General features: G+C 42.3%; 1 long non-coding RNA gene across 1 annotated transcript; it reads left to right on the forward strand.

Annotated features, from left to right (window-relative positions):
• The first annotated feature begins 967 nt into the window (after positions 1 to 967).
• Positions 968 to 2,023, forward strand: LOC123043297 (uncharacterized). Its single transcript, XR_006419128.1, has 2 exons — positions 968 to 1,322; positions 1,534 to 2,023. It is a non-coding gene; the product is annotated as an uncharacterized lncRNA (long non-coding RNA).
• The last annotated feature ends 5,996 nt before the right edge of the window (positions 2,024 to 8,019 follow it).

Genomic DNA, 8,019 nt, shown 5'->3' on the forward strand with positions numbered 1-8,019 from the left:
CTTCCGCACGACGGCCACCCCTGCCTGGTTGCAGCTAGCACTATCCTTACCCTTGTGGTAACCCCCGTCTGGCGAGCCGCCCCTCTGACCTTGAACGCCGCTCCTGGTCAGCCATGGCTCCCGTCGCTCTCTTCCTCCATCCTCGGTGCTGACCAAGCAATTCTGCCGCCCCTCTGACCTTGCACGCCGCTCCTGGTCGGCCATGGCTCCTGTCGCCCGCTTCCTCCATCCTCGGTGCTGACCAAGCAGTTCGCCCCTCTTCCGACTTTCGCCCGTGAGCTCGAGCCTCTCCATCGGCAATGGATGCGAGCTTCCCACATGCCGCCTACCACTGGACTCAAGGAAGATGACGAGCGTGAGACAATTTTGTCCGGAATCTCCGTATCTAGTTTGGAGGGAAGATGACGGTCGTGAGAAGATTTGTCGGGATTTCAAAACACTCAGTGACAAACAACAATGTAAAATATCGTATCCTCTAAACATCTGATGCCATGAATTGGTCATGTTGAACTACTTATACTTACCATACATGTATACTAAATAACGGGGAAACAATGTCTAAATAAGAAAAATACAAATATAGACGGCGAGAACGTTAGAGAGGAGGGCACCGGATCGCCCCTCAATGATTCTCGGTTTTGGTGGTTTTCATCAAGAAATAACTTTTTACAAACATATTTTATTAACAATATTTTTAGCAGCATATATATCTCATATTGCTTCGAAATATTATCTTTCCAATTATTTCATTATTCTAAACATTCCCTCCAAAAAGAATTACTTTCCCAACACCTAATTTCGTTTGCGCCAATATTTTGTGTTCCCACCAAAAAAATAGAGTCAATTTATTTTTATTTACTCCCTTGCCGCTAAACACCCCTCATAGCTACCCACGATTAAGCTTCAAAAAAAACTACCCACGATTAGTTCCCAAATAAAAACCACCCATGATTATTATTCTAAACGAAATCGCACGGCATCTTCACGGGCGATTGGATCTGAGCTCTCATCCCTGGTCCCCCGTGCTGACGGTGTCATCACAGCGTGAACACAGCGAACCACACCGGAGTCAACGGCGCCCTCCTCCCTCTCCTCTGCGCCCGCCGATGCGGGCCGCGTCTTCGTGTCCTCGGCCATGCTGCGAGCGGCAGCGATGCGGTTGGCGTCAGCGCCGACGGAGTTCCCGTCTTCTCCCCTGCATCGCGAGCGTAGTGCCAGCCTGCCTACGTCGGGGTTGCTCGCCACATGGCCGACCCGGAGGTGGAGACGCTGCGACCAGCTTCATCACCAAGCTGCATCCCTGAACCTCCATAGCGAGCGCTGTAAATCAGTCTTTTCTTCTTATGTATTCCCCACTCTCCTGCGTCAATTGGCAGCCAATTAGATCGATCTGTCCCTTTATGCAATCTTTTCTCTCTAAAATTATATAGGAAAAAAGGAAAGAGATCTCATTATGCTAGCTTTCCTTCTCCAACACGTACTTAATCTCCATCAAATCTCTAATCTTCCAAACTGAATATTTTTTCTATGCAGATTCATGTATAACCATCTCTCTGGAATTCTGGAGTGGCCCGCGGACGAGCAGGAGCAGCTGTCTCACGTCTCGAGCTTCTATTGCGGACCATCCGCAGAAGACGCATATATAGATCCAATTGCCAGCGTATATCCTTTTTGCAAGTCATGGGTATCTGCATGCGTCCCTCCCAATTACAATCAGAATTTCTATAAGACATAGAGGTGATGGCTCCAGAAATCAGGCGATTCAGACAAAGATGTCGGTGACAGATGGAGGCTTCCAACATCTCGCCAAAACAAACTGCCGAGTGCCTACTGCCTAACGAAGTAAGTTGGGAATCAAATTTGTAAGATGGTGAGTGGACGTATTACCTTATCTTTCAAATTCTAATGTGCGTATTCATTCCCTACACCTATAATTACTTGGCCTACCACTTGCAAGCTGAATGTGCTTTCCAATTCAAACCCATGTGTGACATAATAACCATAAAAAGTTCGATTTGCTAAACATCTTCATTTGTTTTAGCTACGCTCACTGTACATTTACCAATGGTTTAGATGATAGTTAGTTCAGAACAGTCTCAGTGTTCGAAATTGATTCATTGTTTGCAGTTTTTAGGATACAATATTTTGAACGCAACAGTTTTAGTTCTGCTTTCTCCCATATTAGACTCTTTGATTTAATTAGTTAGCTCCTGCTGCGCTGATATATTAGGGTTCAGATTCTGTAGATGTCTACAGGTTGTCGGACAAGTCTTTCAGACATTCATCTAATCCCCAGGTTCACAAAAACTTCGGGTCCCTTGCAATTGGTTTTGTATGTTATTTCTTCCGAGTAAACACAAACATTTAGATTATCCACATCATGGTAGCATGCTGTGTGTGCGAGCGCGCGCTTATCTAATACTTTAGAGCAGGAACTTCAAGAAATATATTAGCAAACTTAATTACCATACTATTTGTACGTAGATTGAAAATAGGATGCATAATATTTATCTAGAATTCAAAATGATCTTAATTTCCTACAATTTCAGTATGGTCGCGTTGTTTCACATTTTAACTGCTCCTGCTATTGCAAGCTAGACTTGAATTTTGGCTTCTATAGATATGCAGAATTGATTCACCTCTCCATAGGTTTCTACCTCTCTTAATTCCTCTTCCTATTGCCACATAACTACATTATTTCTTTGGGGGAAAATCAACATATAGATACGTTGTCTTTGTACTGATTCTTCCATTGATTTTATATACCATTCCTGCTATGCACATGTTCTTCTATTTTCTTTTGGACCGATTCTTTCATTTTGGTTTTCTTCCTATGCTTGGTTAATTAACTAGAATACACTAATTAGGAATTACCCAGTCTTCTGCTACATGTTCACTTGCATAGATGGCTTAATACATAAGCTAAACCGATGACTACATATAGCACATACATTGGGTCATTTCTCCTAAGAAGGTTAAGCCACCTGAACTTTTAGCTTTAGTTACAAAGAAGTTGCTGAATGATCTAACATTTTTGGGTTCTTACTAAATCTAATTATAAAACATGTACCAATGTCATAATAATATTTTTATTTTAGAGCTTAAGATATACCTTTCAGTTTCATATCATATTCTTGTAATGTACTCTCTCTGTATCAAAATAAAAGACGTTGGATTATTGGTTTCCGCAGGTTTCAGTTTCATACCATATTTTTGTGAGTCACAGCTTAAAAAAACAACTATGTGCTAGCTAAGGACATGAACTTAACTGAAACTATTGATTGAGTCACAACTTAAATCAAGAAGCTTTTATTGCATGTACTTGTGCTTATACTTTAGATATTTACTTGTGAAACTGTTCTGATCCCCCAGTTAGATGCTTGCTGACACACAATGTTTTTGAGTCGATGAGTCGACGGGTCGCTCAGAGGGGGCGACTCTAGACTAGTCGTGACTAGTCTAGACTCACGGTCGACGAGTCGACATGGCGACGAGTCGACGTGAGTTAAGCAGCGGGCAGTCAGGGGAGGAGCACAAGTGCACAGCAGCAACAGCAACCAGGGGAGGAGGGGAGGAGCACACCACCAGCAGCAGTAACTAGGGCCAACTGAGAGATGGGCCACTAGTTATGCACTTCCCTGTGGCCCAAAAGCCCATCTAGTAGCTATATACTCCTCTCGTGACCTAATCCACCATCCACACTCCCTCCTCCCTCACCACAGCCGCCACACATTCTGCTGCCACTCTCTTGCCACCAGTCCACCACTCCTCCTAGCTATGGATCTCTTAACTCCCCGCAGCAGCTCCTCACTGCTCCTCCTCCCAGCCTGCTCCTCTTGCCGCTGCAGCTTCAACAGCAGCAGCAGCGGCGGCGGCCAGCGCTGCAGTGGGGACGCAGAAGAAGCAGCAGCAACAGCAGCATCAGCAGCATGGCGGTGGGAGAGTGCTCCAGATCCAGCGCTGCCTCGAGTCGTTCGACCCAAAATCCACGACTAGTCGTGACTAGTCGAGACTAGTTGCGCGAGTCGCTCGACTCATCCCATGAGTCGAGTCGAGAGGCTGAGTCGGCCCTGGAACTGCGACTCGTCGACTAGTCGACGACTAGTCGCGACTAGTCGAGCGACTCGAAATCCATGCTGACACAGTATCACTCCAGTTAGTCTAGCGATATGTCTTTTTAACAATGGGGCTGGAATAATTGTGTGGCGTATGTTATGTTGGACTCATGAACTAGAATTGATTTTTTTATTTCTTGATTGTAGGATCCAAAGAACTAGCTCGATTGGACTCTAGATCACGGACAATTTAGTCTTGGTACTTAATTAGGATGGCTAAATTACATTTGAGTTTCATTTGATGGATTTTTGCTATGAGAATTATGAATTCTATGAATCTACATATTATACATATGGTTTTGAATATTGTAATTGAATGCCTGTATTTTTTTACGGTTGCAATAGGCTATTACAACAACCCACTTTCGGTTGTCACATGTTAGCACCATGAAAAGTTAAAATTGTTGCAATAGTTTTTGGCTACAAACATTTCACCCGTTGTGATACCTATTTATTACCACCGAAACTAGTATGTTGCAATTTCCTGTTACGACGACTGGAATATTTGTTGCCATAAGTTAATGCCACAAGTGCAGCGGTTCGTAGCAAAATGCCTAATGCCACGAAAACAAGGATTGTTGCCATAGTTTATTGCCACAATTGACTATCGCCACGGAAGAGTATGCACCACGAAATGAACGTCATTGGCATAGGTTGTTGCCACAAATGTCTATCGCCACAAGCTATAAGTCGCCATGATTCGTTACATGTTGCATTAAAGCTATCTCAACAAAGCAAATTGTGGCATCAGGTGAGTGTAGCCACGAGAAAACATGTGGCAACTTCCCACATGTTTGTTGCAATAGCACACTTTCTTGCCATGATTGCTTTTTTGTGGCAATAACCTATTACCATGTGTCCAGTCGCAACGGCTGCCAACGAATATTGTTTCGTGGCAATAGGTTCTTATCGCCACAAATCGGCATGTATTGTGAAGAACGGTTTTGTTGCAATAGACCTGGATCCTTAAGCAAGATTGCATGATGTAAAGGGATAGTTTCATGCAATATGATAAAAACCCCATCTTGTTATCCTCGATGGCAACGATACAATACGTCCCTTGCTGCCCCTTCTGTCACTGGGAAAGGACACCGCAAGATCGAACCCAAAGCTAAGCACTTCTCCCATGGAAAGAACAACCAATCTAGTAGGCCAAACCAAAATGATAATTCGAAGATACTTGCAAAGATAACCAATCATACATAAAAGAATTCAGAGAAGATTCAAATATTATTCATAGATAGACTTGATCATAAACCCACATTCATCGGTCTCAACAAACACACCGCAAAAAGAAGATTACATCGAATAGATCTCCACAAGAGAGGGGGAGAACATTGTATTGAGATCCAAAAAGAGAAAAGAAGCCATCTAGCTACTATGGACCCGTAGGTCTGAAGTAAACTACTCACACTTCACCGGAGGGGCTTGGATGATGATGTAGAAGCCCTCCGTGATCGATGCCCCCTCCGGCGGAGCTCCGGAACAGGCCCCAAGATGGGATCTCATGGATACAGAAAGTTGCGACGGTGGAATTAGGTTTTTGGCTCCGTCCCCGATCGTTTGGGGGTGCGTGGATATATATATAGGAGGAAGAAGTACGTCGGTGGAGCTTCGAGGGGCCCACGAGGCAGGGGGCGCGCCCTAGGGGGGGCCCTCCACCCTCGTGACCGCCTCGTGGCTTTCTTGACGGAGGGTCCAAGTCTCCTGGATCTTATCTGATGAGAAAATTACGTTTCCAAAGGTTCCATTCCGTTTGGACTCCGTTTGATATTCCTTTTCTTCGAAACCCTAAAACAGGCAAAAAAACAGTAATTCTGGGCTGGGCCTCCGGTTAATAGGTTAGTCCCAAAAATAATATAAAAGTGAAAAATAAAGCCCAATAATGTCCAAAACAGTAGATAATATAGCATGGAGCAATCAAAAATTATAGATACGTTGGAGACGTATCAAGCATCCCCAAGCTTAATTCCTGCTCGTCCTCGAGTAGGTAAATGATAAAACAGAATTTTTGATGCGGAGTGCTACTTGGCATAATTTTAATGTAATTCTTATTAATTGTGGTATGAATATTCAAATCTGAAAGATTCCAAACAAAAATTCATATTGACATAAAAATGATAATACTTCAAGCATACTAACTAAGCAATTATGTCTTCTTAAAATAACATGGCCAAAAAAAGTTCATCCCTACAAAATCATATAGTTTAGTCATGTTTCATTTTCGTCACACAAGAATGCTCTCATCATGCATAACCCCGATGACAAGCCAAAAAAATGTTTCATACTTTAGTAATCTCAAACCTATAAACTTTCACGCAATATATGAGCATGAGCCATGGACATAGCATTATGGGTGGAATAGAATATAATGAGGGGGCTATGTGGAGAAGACAAAAAAGGAGAAAGTCTCACATCAACAAGGCTAATCAATGGGCTATGGAGATGTCCACCAATTGATGTTAATGCAAGGAGTAGGGATTGCCATGCAATGGATGTACTAGAGCTATAAATGTATGAAAGCTCAACAAAAGAAACTAGTGGGTGTGCATCCACCTTGCTTGCTCACGAAGACCTAGGGCACTTGAGGAGGCCCATTGTTGAAATATACAAACCAATTTCTATAATGAAAAATTCCCACTAGTATATGAAAGTGATAACATGAGAGACTCTCTACTATGAAGATCATGGTGCTACTTTGAAGCACAAGTGTGGTAAAAGGATAGTAACAATGTCCCTTCTCTCTTTTTCTTTTATTTTTTGGGCCTTTTCTTTTTATGGCCTTTCTCTTTTTTGGGCCTTCTCTTTTTATGGCATTTCTCTCTCTTTTTTTATTCCTCACTTGGGACAATGCTCTAATAATGATGATCATCACACTTCTAGTTATTTACAATTCAATGATTACAACTCGATACTAGAACAAAGATGACTCTATATGAATGCCTCCGGCGGTGTACCGGGATATGCAATGAACCAATAGTGACATGTATGAAAGAATTATGAACGGTGGCTTTGCCACAAATACTATGTCAATTACATGATCATGCTAAGCAATATGACAATGATGAATGTGTAATGATGAACGGAACGATGGAAAGTTGCATGGCAATATATCTCGGAATGGCTATGGAAATGCCATAATAGGTAGGTATGGTGGCTGTTTTGAGGAAGATATAAGGAGGTTTATGTGTGAAAGAGCGTATCATATCACAGGGTTTGGATGCACCGGCGAAGTTTGCGCCAACTCTCAATGTGAGAAAGGGCAATGCACGGTACCGAAGAGGCTAGCAAGGATGGAAGGGTGAGAGTGCGTATAATCCATGGACTCAACATTAGTCATAAAGAACTCACATACTTATTGCAAAAATCTACAAGTTATCAAAAACCTCGGCACTACGCGCATGCTCCTAGGGGGATAGATTGGTAGGAAAATACCATCGCTCATCCCCGACTGCCACTCATAAGGAAGAAAATCAAATAACACCTCATGTTTCAAATTTGTTGCATAATGTTTACCATACGTTCATGCTACGGGACTTGTAAACTTCAACACAAGTATTTCTCAATTTCACAACTACTCAACTAGCATGACTTTGATATTATTACCTCCATATCTCCAAACAATCATCAAGCATCAAACTTTTCTTACTATTCAACACACTCATACGAAAGTTTTGTTATTAATATTGCATACCAAGCATATTAGGATTTTAAGCAAATTACCATGATATTAAGACTCTCAAAATAATCTAAGTGAAGCATGAGACATCAATAGTTTCTATAAAACGAATCCACCACCGTGCTCTAAAAGATATAAGTGAAGCACCAGAGCAAAACTGTAAAGCTCAAAAGATATAAGTGAAGCACATAGAGTATTCTATCAAATTCCAAATCATGTATGGCT

The sequence above is a fragment of the Triticum aestivum genome, chromosome 1A (assembly GCF_018294505.1).
Source record: "Triticum aestivum cultivar Chinese Spring chromosome 1A, IWGSC CS RefSeq v2.1, whole genome shotgun sequence".
NCBI classification, from domain to species: Eukaryota; Viridiplantae; Streptophyta; class Magnoliopsida; order Poales; family Poaceae; genus Triticum; species Triticum aestivum.